The sequence below is a fragment of the Tenrec ecaudatus genome, chromosome 2 (genome assembly GCF_050624435.1).
Source record: "Tenrec ecaudatus isolate mTenEca1 chromosome 2, mTenEca1.hap1, whole genome shotgun sequence".
NCBI lineage: Eukaryota > Metazoa > Chordata > Mammalia > Afrosoricida > Tenrecidae > Tenrec > Tenrec ecaudatus.
In genome coordinates, this window is record NC_134531.1 from 206,758,459 (window position 1) to 206,771,927 (window position 13,469).

The following is a 13,469-nucleotide window of genomic DNA, read 5'->3' on the forward strand; positions in this document are numbered from 1 at the left end:
AGACACTGACGCATACCGGGGTGGCAGGGGGTGTGTGACGCTTGCCCAGGGTGCAAGTCCAAAGGCGTGCCCCATGAGGCACAGAAGGACATCCTGGGATACCATCAATGTGAAAGGGATTGTGCTGAGACCGTGGGGCAAGAGGAGGGAAGGCATATTGCTGAAGGATGACCATGAACAGGGCCCATTCATCTCGATTCCTAGCCGATGCCTTCTCTTACACAGCCACCCAGTCGCTCAAAGAAGGCGTGGGTGCTGCTAAGATGCTGAGCAGATTTCAACCGAGATTCCCGACTAAGATGGACTAGGAAGAAGGGCCTGGTGGTTGACCCAGGGGTGGGGATGGGGGTGGGGTTCCCAAGACTGGCTGTTTACATTGCTTCCAAAAGCTGAGCCAATATTGCATTTCAGACTAATGGTCACTGTTGCTTGATAAAAGCCCCTGGCTTCTCAGGAGAAGGAAGGTTTTCGTGGACATTTGTGACTGACTTTTAAGCTGAGATAAATTCACAATTCCTGGTTGCACAACTGCCCGGACGCTCCCTGTGAGACTCAGGAGACACCTCCCAGCCACCAATACAGCCAGCAGTAGGAGCCAAACAGTGTAACAACTAGTTCATTGTCCTTATGACGCGTGAAGTATAAAACAGTGACCTACCGGAGGATGAGGTGTTATTTCATGCAGTTAACACTTCAGTAAGAACAGTAAAAGAAGTTCACAACGCTAGCTTATGCCATGAGTTTTAGAAGATTAAATAGAAATAGAAACAATACAGCTGTTATTTAAGATTGGTCTATAGCGCTTCTTGCGTCGCTCCCTCACTTGCAATATCCGAGCATCACCGGCTGTGTGCTTATCCTTTAAAAGAAGTGATTTCTGTGGCAGGAAGAACCGTGAGCCCCATAGTCCTGAAGTGAGCCCAGGGCAGGACAGACGGAGAGTTGGAGGAGGGTGGGCGCCAAGGAGCTCTGCGTGCATTCCCAGCAGGGCAGGGTTGGTGACGGCTCCTGAGAAAAGTGCCCGGACAGGTGCCTGGTAGATCTCAGGCCCTACAAGGATGCACAGCTGCTGCGGGGCCTGCGCCTTTCCATGTTGCCAGAGGGAGCTGGAGGCCGGGGAAGGAATGCATCCTGTGTCCCAGAGGCTGCTGAAGAAGGGGCAATGCTTCACCTCTTCTTTTTCATACACTGGGAATTTTGAAACGCTAGCAAAATAGACAACGGAGAGAAAACGAAGCGCGACCTTAGTCATGGGACAAAGCTCAACTGTGTTTTTCCAATGTTCCTGTTCCTGAGCGTAGGGCTTTGAAGGAATTACTGATAGGCCTGTGGAGATTAGAAACATAAATATTTATGCCGTAGAGCAGCTGCAGCTGGCCCGCTCGCTGCCTGTACAGGACGGGCTCCTCCCTGGGCTCTGGGTCATCTCGCAGCTGGAGTCTGACAGGCCCCGCGAAGGCCTCCTCCTCTGTAGGCCTCCTGGGCCTAGTGGGGCGGCTCATCCCATGCCGGAGTCAGGAGACCCTGGCATTATTGCTTACCTGTGTTCTGCTTTGTAAATAAGAGAGGACCGAGAGCTGACCGGTGCTTTAGGTACAAAAGAGACCCCGACCTCAAATAGAATTTAAGGAGAACATTTATTAAGTCTTAAAAGGGCAAAGACAACCCAAAGACACATCATCTTGATGAGGAGGCCATTAGCACAAAGTCACGGTGGCATTCAAGGATGGACAGTCATGGAAAGGCTTCCATGCTTGTTCCAGGGTCTTCCGAGCCAGGCTGTCGGGGACAGACTGATAGGGCATGACTCGTTCCTCTGGGACCCTGGTTTTACCCACAGTACAGTGACCTCCATCAAAGACACATCCAGGCAAGCTCCTAAGAAAGAGACTGTCTTTCCTTGGGCGGCTGGAGAGGGAAGGAGGTGAGGACAAGATGAGCTACATCTTTAGTTAATGGTCATAAGGAATTCAATGGCGACAATCTCTGTGGGGACTCTGCACATGGGTTTTTGGTTGTCGTCGTCCTCCGTAGCCTTCTGTAAATGGGGTGCCCATAATTGTGGCTCCAATACCCCAGGAGCAGAGAGAGGGCAGAGAGTGACACTGCTGGCTTCTCGCTGGGGCTCCAGCATGTCCAGGAAGAGCACAGGCGTCTTGTGTGTGGTCACTGGTGTTACACAGGTTTGGTGCCGGGCTTTCTAGGAATTGGCAGCTCACAGGTCCCCATCAAAGAGTCCTGGTGGAGAGTTAGGTTAAGAGTTGGGCTGCTAACCACAAGGTCAACAGTTCCAGCCCACCAGCTGCTATTTGAGAGAAAGATGAGGCTATTGCTCTCCTGCAAAGATGTATAGCCTCAGAAATCCCAGGTAGCAGCGCTACTCTGTCCCCTGGGGTAACTGAGTCAGAACTGACTGCATGGCAGTTGGTCGGGGATCTTGTTGGCCCCATCAGAGCCTTGGGACTTCCTGGAGACCACAAAGCCCTGTGCGTGGTAGCGACAAGCTGAGGACCCAGAAGGCATCGTGTCTCCAGCTTTGAGGTTCATCCTGGACGCCTGGGGCACAGGCTGGGAAGGGCTGACCAGTCTTCATCCAGGGTCCCCAGGCCTGCTATTCCATTGTGATACAGAGCTCCGTGGGGAAGGAGGGGCTTGGAGTTCTAGCTGGGTGACTATTGCTTGGTGCCTCATTTTCTCCATCTGTGAGGGGCCACGGCACACACCTCTATTGCCCTTGCGAGGGTCGAGGGAGACAATGTACATGGATTGCTTAGAATGACACCTGCCTTCAGGCGTAGTTGCTACTGTCATTGTTGTTACTATGCTGAGCAGGATGGCAGGGACTGCCCTCACCCCCATCTTGTGTCACCAAGTCCCAGAGACCCCTCCCCGGGGAGCTCTGTGTCTGCTTCCTCCTCCTGGGACCTTCACCTTTGCCTGGATTTTCACTCCCCCTCCTGGCCTCTTCTGGGGCTGCCCGCGGACCTTGCTCTGACCAACGATAGGCTTCCCAGCCCAAGTGGCTCCAAGCCCTCAAAGTTCCCGGGCTTCCAGAAAACAGTGGCTTTGTACCCAGGAGCCTGGCTCTAGGTCATCGATACCAGCACAAGCGCTGGGGTTGGATGCCAGGCCTCCCTGAAGCAAAAGTAGGTCAGCTGCTACCTGACACCATTCGCAGGGCATGATATCACCCTGGCCCCATCTTTGACCCCTGGATCTGTCCTCCTGCTAAGGGATGAACTAGGCACTTTGAGGGTCAGGCTCGCCAGGCAGCATGAGTGGTTTCAGCAGGGATAGCTGGAATCTCAAAGGAATCTTCTACCTAACCCAGGAGCTTCCCACCTTCTCCAGCCCCTCAGGACGCCCCAGACAGTGCCCTTCCCAGGCCTTCCTGCCCCTTGACTGGCTGGAATGCCCCAGCTGAGTCGAGTCTTGGTCAGGAGTCTGTTCAGATTACCTTACAGACACCAGATGAACTCATATCACACTGACTGGCGCTTTGCCTGAGAGACTGCTTACCTCCACCCTAGGAGGGGCTTGGTGTCCCGGAAGGATGAGGCTGAGCTCACTTTGGCTGCTTGTGGTGGACATTCCAGCTCTTGGCCCTGTGTGTGTATCGAGTGTGGGCACGGGGGAGGCACGTGCAATTCCACTGATGCCAGCCAGCGAGGCGCTGGCCAGGTCATGGGGTGCACATATGTAGTTGTATAGTTGTATGGCAGTTCTTGACTTCCAATGTGGTGGCACCAAGTGAGATTCTCCTAGAAGTGACGGCAACTCTGTTGCCCCTCCTTCTCACTGGTCTGCATGTTTCAGGGGTGAAGCATGCATTTCAGTGGTGTTTAGCTCCCTCGTTTGTGGGGGAAGCCAGCCCCCCACAACTAATCGCAGGTTCAGTAGGCACAATTGTATAGTTAAGACATATAAAGATTATAGTAAAGTTATGGAGAAATGGGAGAGAGAGTAAAATAGAGGAGTCAGATACATTTCATGGTAGCATATTCACCTCCTGGATGGCCATGATCTCAACAGCCAGGTCCACACACAGTGCGGGCAGAGAGGGCAGGCAAGAGGGTGTTGTGAGGTTTTATTTCTAACCAAAGCTTATATATCTTTGGGGGCATGCACACCCTCTGATTACAGATAACAATGTACATTATGAGAAGGGGTTGTAACATAGGCAATACAAGCAATAGGAGGGGATGACCTAGGGGTGTACACGCAATAGGAAAGGGAGGGAATAGGGGTACAGATGTGGCAAGATGGGTGGACGCTAGACTCAATATAGTAGCCCACGCTTAGTCACCCTTGAGTGGTCCCAGGCTTGCCTTTGGACACTCCCTCAAGGGAACAGTATCAGCAGGGAGTGGGCCCTACTTAGGGGGAGTCAGACTACACAGTCTGGTTGCTCTAGATACTCTTGAGAATAATCTCTGACCTACTCTTGTTGACATTCTAGTGTACAGTCATTTACCAGGCTTATCAAGCAGTGTCAGATTTGACATATATGTGGGGGAGACAACTTGGGAGAAATCTTTTTGTTGTCCACCTCGTTGACTTTCATTGAGAGACATGTGTTCAGTGGAGCTTTGGTGGGTAAGGACTGGACTCCTAAAATTGAAATCAAACTCATCCCAAACTCATAGCCCCCGAGTCTATTCTGAGTCAGAGCCACCCAATGGGGCCGAGTAGAACTGTCCCGTGCATTTCTGAGATGGCGCATTTTTATGGGAACAGAAAGCCTCCTCTTTCCCCTGCAGAGCAGCCGGTGGTTTCAAACAGATGACTTTGTGGTTAGCTTCCCAATGGTCCCCTACTCCACCACCAGGGTTCCTTAGAAAGGGGGCAGTTTAAACTCACCAGCTGCTTCCCAGGAGAAGGATGTTGCAGTTTTCTCCTTAAGGACCGGAAGCTTGAAAAGTGGAAAAGAGCACACGGCCTGAAGGGACAAGGGAGTCTGGACTGAAGTCTGTGTCCCCTGGGACCACAGTCAGTACTGCGGTGTCCCTCCCTCCACCTATCAGTGTCCTGACCACAAGCAGCCGTCTCCGCTGTGTAAAGGACCCTCCCACCCCACTGGCTTGGCAGCTCCCCAAACTGGCCTTTCCACTGCAGACTGCCCACAAGCAAGCCTCCCCCCTCCCCCCCTGACTATAGGAGTGTAAGGAGAGCGGGTGGCAGCAGCTGCTCAGGAGGAAACGTCTTATCTCCTTTCAATATTTGTGGATTCCCATGTGTCTCCCAGGCCGCCTCCCCCAGGTCTAGGAAGGCTCCATGCAGGACCCCGGATCCCAAGACCATGCTCTGCCCTTAGCTCTTCTTTCTTGGCGACGGGGCCCTCTGATTTCTACGAGCTCGTTTAATCTCTTATTTCTTAAACGAGGTCCACTCAAGATGCAGATTAATCTTGCGAGGGGTATCCTGCTTCATTAACCTAGCTGCTTTGGACCTGCCTCGCCAACATCACAGCATGAGAACTTATGTCAGAGTATGATCACATCAGATCACAAAACGGAGAACCATTACGTAATAAGGAGTCCCGTGGTTGAGTCAAGTTAACATCTTTTTTTTCTGGTGGGGGTGTGGGGAGGGCTGTGGTGATTATAATTCAATCCACGACAGCATTTTTTCCAAATTGTCTGTATAGTATAAATTGATTTTTAGTGTTCTCTAGAAATATTGGAGTATCAGTGTTGAGACAATTTCAATTAATCACTAGATAGAAACATGACAGGAGGTTGGGGTGGCGAGTGGAGGCATCTGAAGACTTAAAAATATAGAAGTGACTCCATTTGTACATTTCTCTCATTTATCTATCTACCTATCATCCATCTATCTATCTATCTATCTATCTATTTATCTATCTATCTATCATCTATATAGCTATATACCTATCTTAAGAATACCACTCCAAGAGAAATTCCAAAAGGTCATGGAAAATTCCTAAAAAAGTATTGAGTGAGCAAAGAAAGCCAGAGTGAAAGTTATGAAATCTAGTGTCATTTTATTCCTCATAGATTTGGTTTTGTTAAAGTGATCTGGAATTTTATATTTTAAATTATTCACAATAATAATCTTAAAGATTATATATAATTTCTTTAAGACTTATTTGAATTAAATTTTATAACTAGATGTGTTGGGTAAATTCTGTCCCCCCAAAGAGATGTTCGAGTCCGAATTAACCCCTGCTACCTGTGCATAGTGCATAACACCGTCATCGAGTCAATTCTGACTCACAGCACCCTATAGGAGAGGGTAGAACTTCCCCGTGGGTTTCCAGGCCAAGCTGCTGAGCCATAGGGTCGCTATAAATTGGTGTCAACTCTGTGGCAGTGAATTAAAAAATATTTTTAACCCGTGACTATTCTCTGATTATAATTATTTAAGGAGCCCGGTGACACAGTGGTTACGTGATGAACTGCTAACACCAGGTCAGTTCCAAACCAGCAGCCACTCCTTCTTTCTACTCCAGGAAACAGTGATTGAACCATGGAGTGGTATGATGTCTACTTTAGCTCCTAATAAAATGGCTTGGACAAAATACAAAATAAAAGTTTAGGGATCTCAAGATAGAAAGCAAATTATAAGAAAAAGTGATAAAATGACTGGCAGATTTTTAAGAAGTAAAACAAAAACAAAAAGAGTTACAGTCTAAGAAACCTATAGGGACAGTTCTATCCTGTCTTCTAGGGTCGTTTTGAATCAAAATGGATTTGATGGCAGTGAATTGTTACACTTAGTCAAGCTGTGTGCTTAGCAGATCACCAGAGAAGCTAGATTATATGAAGAAGCGTGCAGTATCAGGCTTGGAGGAGGGCTTCTCAACCACCTGGGCCATGCAGATGACACGTTGCTTGCTGAAAGTGAGGAGGACTTGAATGCCCTGCTGATGAAGAGCGTGGATGGCAGCCTTCAGTGCGGATGACAAGTCAGTGTACAGGAATCCGATCCTCACCCCTGGACCAGTGCACAACATCATGATCAACTGAGAAAAGACTGAAGTTGTCAAGGCTTCCTTCTTGCTTGAATCCACAATCAGTGCACTCGGAAATGGCAGTCAAGAACTCAAAGGAAGCATTGCACTCCATAAATCAGCTGGATCCTCACTGCCATCGAGTCAATTCTGATTCTTAGTGACTCTGTGACTAGACAGAGTAGAACTGCTTCTGTGGGTCTCTGAGACAGTAAATGTTTTCTCCCCCGGAGAAGCTGGTGGTACTGAACTGCTGATCTTGAGGTCAGCAGTCCAACTGTAGCCCCCTATGCCATCAGTGATCTCTCGTTCTTAAAAAACAATTATATTAGCACTTCAACCACACACCATACAATTCAATAATTCAATCATATCAAGAAACGTTGAACAATCACCACAGTCCATTCTAGAACATTTTTTCTTCTTTCTTGTGCTCATTATTATTCGTGTAACTTTTTCTAACTGTGGCAGAAATGTACACAACAGAACATTCTCCAATTCAACAACTTCTGCATGTAGAATTCAGTGCCATTGATGATGCTCTCCGTGTTGTACAACCATGATTGTTATCCTTTACCAGATTATTCCACCACCATTAACATAAACTCAATGGCCCCTAAGCAACAGCTCTTTCCCCTTCACCCCTTGGTAGCCATTGGTCAAGTTTAGAGGGCTCTCTTTAAAGGGTTGATAAAGGCAAGGATGTTCTTTTAAGGACTAAGATGCCCTTGACCCAAGCCATGGTGTTTTCAATCACCCCCTATGCATGTGATAGTTGGACACTGAATCAGAAAGACTGAAGGAAAATCTATGTATTTGCATTAGGGTGCTGGTGAAGAATATTGGAAGTGCCATGGACTGACAAAAGACAAAGCCAACATGTCTTACAAGAAGCACAGCAAGAATGTTCCTGAGAGGAGAGGCTGGCAAGACCTGTGCACATGTACTTTGGACATGTTGTCAGGTGAGATCAGCCCCTGGAGAAGGGCATCATGCTTGGTGAAGTAGAGGGGCAGCGAAAGAGAGGAAGGCCTTCGAGGAAATGGATTGATACACTGACTCTCACAGTGAGCTCAAACATAGTAACGATTGTGAGGGAGGCATTGGACCGGGCAGTGTTTCGTTCTCTTGTACATAGGGTCGCTGTGTCACAACGGACTCTACAGCACCTACCTACTGTAACACCCGTGACTGTGACTTCATCTGGAAACAAGCTATTTGAAGATATAAAACACTGAAGATGATCTCATACCTTACTAGGGGGAGCCCTATATCCAATGACTGGCATCTTAGAAGGGACAAAGAGATTCGGAGACCGTCCATCTTTATGGGAACAGACAGAGGGATAGTTCTCAAAGCACTGTCTCCTCCAGCCAAGGGCCTGAGATCTCAATGCCTAGGAGAAAGGAGGAAGTATAAATATTCATTCTAGTTCTTGAAAGGTAACTACATTATTCATAAGGGGCCGGACAAGCTCTCGACATGGAAGCTGCTGTCAGATCCTTTCTTTCAGAAGAGTGTCTGGGCAGAGACCTGATGATGCATTTGACTTTGGGTTCTTTGACAGGAGCTCCTTTGGTTTGGGGTCAAGTTGAGTACAATTAGGTTTCCATTGCACATGCACTTGCAAATGATTCTTGACTGCAGTTCTGTAAAACAAGTAGATGAAAGAAGAAGGGCAGAAAGGTAAAGCTGGGAACCACAAGGCAGCTCACTTTGTTTTATGGGGTCTGATCTGTTTATGTTCTCAGGAATCGAATGGGCAGTGAATTTCCTTGTAAGGCCTACTTCCTCTCAGAGTCACAGGTCACTCAGATTCCAAAGGAAGGGTCACAGACCTCTATTCCTTGATGGGAGTGTCAAAAACTTATGTCTTTATTTTACAATTGCCAGTCTCTCTAAAAGAAAATTATTTACATGATCACCCCAAGGAAAAAAATGAATTTTCTTAAGACTGCCCCAAAGTCTTATCCCCTTGCAGTTCAGCTGCATGATCGGGGCCTACAGTAGAATCTTAATCCATATTTAGTTTGATCATTTTTTAAGACCATATCTTCTGAATAGTGTCCTGGGTCTGATCTTTACTCTTGAGCTCTTTTGTTACTCTGAGAAGCATTTTTTTCCTGGCAGGAAATCCTGTCCCTCTATAATTCTTCTAAATTTTACTTGAAAATTGAAGTGTTTTTTCAGTTCCTGATCTCTAGGAAGGGCCCTTCTATTTATGGATATGGCTAGCATTCCTTGATGATTGATGAGCCTTTGGAGAACAACTCCCTTTTCCTAAAGCTTCCTGCCTATTATTCCCCATTCAAGGAGAATGGACTCAAATCATTGGGGAATGGACATTGGTCAACCCGGCTACTTCTTGTTGAAATGAGTGATGATGGGAATTTGGGTAAACTCCTTCCTGCTCTTCTGGAAGGGATTGAACATCCAGAGGCCCATGATGAATGAAGGATGAGGTAGGATCCAGATACTGGTTTTCCTGAGGATGATAATCTTGGCTTGTAGTTGATGGCTTCAATTCTGGAAGAGACAAAGCAGGTGAACCTTTTTGGTAAGGCTGGATCAAGAGTTATAAAGATGAAAATGGTCTTTGAGATGTGGTCTAGTCTCACTCATAATGGGAGATTCCAAAGAAAATCTCAGAAGATGTTCTTAAGGGGAGGATTTGGTACTCTAAAGAAATGTTGGCATTGAGAGGAATGAACTTTTTCCTAATTTGTGTTCTTGGTTAGAAATGATGCTCAGTATGCAAAAAGAGTATTTTTCTTCAGGGAAATTGTGTTAGTCTGGGTAGACTAGAGAAACAAATTCGTGGGCACTCATATATGTATAAGAAAGAGGTTTATGTACAAGAGAAATTGAATATTGAGAAAACATCCCAGCCCAGTGCAGATCAAGTCCTTAAGTCTGATATTAACCCATATGTCCAATATCAATCTATAAAGTCCTCTTCAGACTCATGATACCCATGCAATGACATTCAATGCAGGAAGATCACAGGCCAGTGGGTGGAAAGTCTTGTGGAGCCAGCAGCGTTGTAAGCATCTCAATGCTGGGAGGGCATGGCACTGGCTGCATCAGGGTAGGTCCATGTGGCTTCTCCTCAGGAGGTCTCCCAGGGAGTGAGCAGAGAGAGAGTGTCTCCAGACTGCAAAGAGGACATACAGGTGTTTCCAGAATCCTCAGGAGAAGGCCATGCCCACACAGAGGTCTCATTGGCTATGACCTGATTGACAGAATAGACCCCATCCTTCACTCTTAATCCTCTCAAGCCCCAGATTGACACCAGATTATGTAACTACCACAGCAATTAATCAAGTAAGGGAAAATGAGCCTAGTCAGGGGAGATGGGTCACTGCAGGGAAATGAGAGGATAGGTTTAAGGAAAAGATCCTCTAATCTTTTTGATGGGTTGGACATATTCTTCTTCTTTAATCATTTCATTGGGGACTCTTATAGCTCTTATCACAACCCATCCATCCATCCATTGTGTCCAGCACACTTGAACATATATTGCCATCATCATTTTCAAAACATTTTCTTTCTACTTGAGCCCTTAATATCAGCTCAGTTTTCCTCCTCCCCACCCTCCTTCCCTCCCTCATGAACCCTTAATAATTTATCATTTTTTTCACTGACCACTGTTTCCCTTCACCCACTTTTCTGTTGTCCATCACCCTGCCTATTGAAGGGAGTTATATATAGATGATCCATTCCCCTTTTCTCCCCCCAAGCTTCCCCTTCACCTCCTGGTATCGCTACTCTCATTATTGGTCTTGAGGGGGTTTATCTGTCCTGGATTCCCTGTGTTTCCAGTTCTTATCTGTACCAGTGTACATGCTCTGGTCTAATCAAATTTGTAAGGTAGAATTGGGGTCATGATAGTGGGGTGGGGGGAGGAAGCATTTAGGAACTAGAGGAATGTTGTATGTTTCCTCGGTGCTATACTGCACCCAGCCTGGTTCATCACTTCCTTGTGACTCTTCTCTAAGGGGATGTCCAATTATCTACAGATGGGCTTTGGGTCTCCACTCTGCACTCCCCCTCATTTACATTGATATGATTTTTTTTTGTTCTGGGTCTTTGATACCTGATCCCAGGTATACCTCATGATCACACAGGCTGGTGTGCTTCTTCCATGTGGACTTTGATGCTTCTCAGCTAGATGGCCACTTGTTTAACTTGGAGCTTTTAAGACCCCAGTTTCGTCACCACATTTGCTTATGCACCCATTTTGTCTTCAGCGGTCATGTTGGGAAGGTGAGCATTACAGAATGCAAAGTTATTAGAACAAAATGTTCTTGAGTTGAGAGAGTACTTGAGTACAGGCCTAATAGGGTTGGATGTATTCTCAGTTTTGGATTGACAGGCATAGCCTATGAGTCTGCTTTAAACAGAAGAGCTGGGTGGTGGCATTTATGAGTTCAAAGGCTGTTAGGGATTGAGGTATGGTCCTCTCAGGAGCACTTCTCTGTCTCAGGATGATGATGGACACCATCTTAAGACTCTCTAATGGTTCACTTATGTACTTACCTTGATCTGCTTGGTCTGAGTCCCAGGGGCCCAATACTGATGAGTTCCACAGCTCTACTCATGAGCGGTGGGGTCTCTCACTGTCCTGGAACTTTAACGGCAGGAGAGGCTGATAGAATTACTGAGAAAGGACCTTTCCAAACTAGCTGGAGCTGAGATTTGGGGGACGCATCTTTCCAAGTTTTTATAAGCACTAGGCCTTCAGGAAGTCACAAGGGAGTCTGTCTGCTCCCATAAAGATTTACAGCCTAGTTCCCTAGAGTTGGAATTTACTCAATGGCAGTAGGTTGGCTTTTGGACTCGTTATGTGCTGTCTACTCTGCTTCCTCTGGTTACTTTAGCTAATGTGGTAGGAGGAGCCCTTACTTCCATGCTGATGTCATTCCTTCCTTAATCGAATGCACATTCATTTCAGGCAGGGATTCCCCCCCTCCCCCGCCCAACTGTGTGACCAGGTGGAAAATCAGGGACCAGTGTGTTTATTTGGGCAAAAAAGATTTTGAAGCCCGACTATGGAATCTGTATCAGTAATTGTCTGATCTTGAACAAATTACTTAATCTCTTGGACCCCTGTTATGCGCGCTTTACTTCTCTCCTTGGTAAAATGGAGAGTGTATCATTTTCCTTACAGGGTATGTGAAGATGTTCTGGGGAGGCCTGTTATAGATGCATGGCAGGTGCATAGTACAAAGTTGCTGAAAAGGTACTTGAAATTGGTGAGGAGGGATTATAAAACAGTACACTGGAGCCACCTAGGCCAAATTGTCGTGGGCAGGGGATGGAGTTAGGGACAGGATGAGAGCAATTGCTCGTCCCTTGTGCTCCATGCATTTACAGATCTGAGGGCAAAGTTAAGAGAAGATTCAGCCTCCTACTTGTACCATCGAGTGGGTGGAGTTGCTGTTTCTGGCTATCTTTCTCTCTCTTTTTTTTAAGGGTGAGAGGAGATTTATGGAAGGAGAAAGCCAGATTCTCAGCCTCTGGATTACTTTTGTGAGTTCATTCCAGAGCCTCCCAGTAATGTTCCACAGAAATCTCTGAGTAACTGCTGAAGAATGGGGGTGAGGCTTTTAGTCCTTGGCATGCTTCTGGTGAAGATCAACTTCTAGTTGCTTCGGCAGCACTCAGGGGGAATGGTGGCCTCAACCCCGATTTAGGCCCCTTCTATGAGTATTGCTTGCTTGTTTTAGAGTTGCTTAAAATGGGGATGATATACACATGTATTAAAAAAAAACTGAGTTTCTTTCCTTTGAGATAAAGTATATGCATCAACAGACACCGAAATGACTAATTCATAAGTTAATTAATTCACTCAGAAAATATATAGTGAACACTTTTGATTGTGTCTCAGGTGCTCACTCACCTGTCAGCTGTCTGGGTTTGTAATACTGGTGGTGTGGCCCACTGAGGTTAATGCAAATAAAGCTAAAGAAAGTACATCCCTCAGGGCACAGGAGAAAACCAAATCTCCAGGCTGTACTCTATCCAGCAGACTCCCTTCAATGAACGTTGTTTTTTAAGAGATGCTAAATGCTGAGTCATGCTTTGAAGGGTTTCCTGAGTTCTGTGATAACCTCACTGGGGTCAGAGCTGGTCTGGAGTCCTCATGTTGATCACTCCCTCTTTAGGGTTGAATTTACAAGTTCTGAAGAGGAGCAGAAATGCAACTAGGGAATTTGTGGGAAATGTCTTATCTAGTGTTAAAAAGCAAAGATATCACTTTGAAGATGAAAGTATGTCTGACTCATGGCAGAGTATTTCCAATCATTTTTATGTGTGAAAAAAGCTGGACAGGGAATCAGGACAATTGAAGACTTGAAGTCTTTAAATTATGGTGTTGGTAAATAATATGAAATATACCATGGACTGCCAGAAAAACACACAACTACATCTTCCGAGAAACACAGGCTCCTTAGATTGAGGATGGTGAGACGTTGTCTCACATAGTTTGGACATG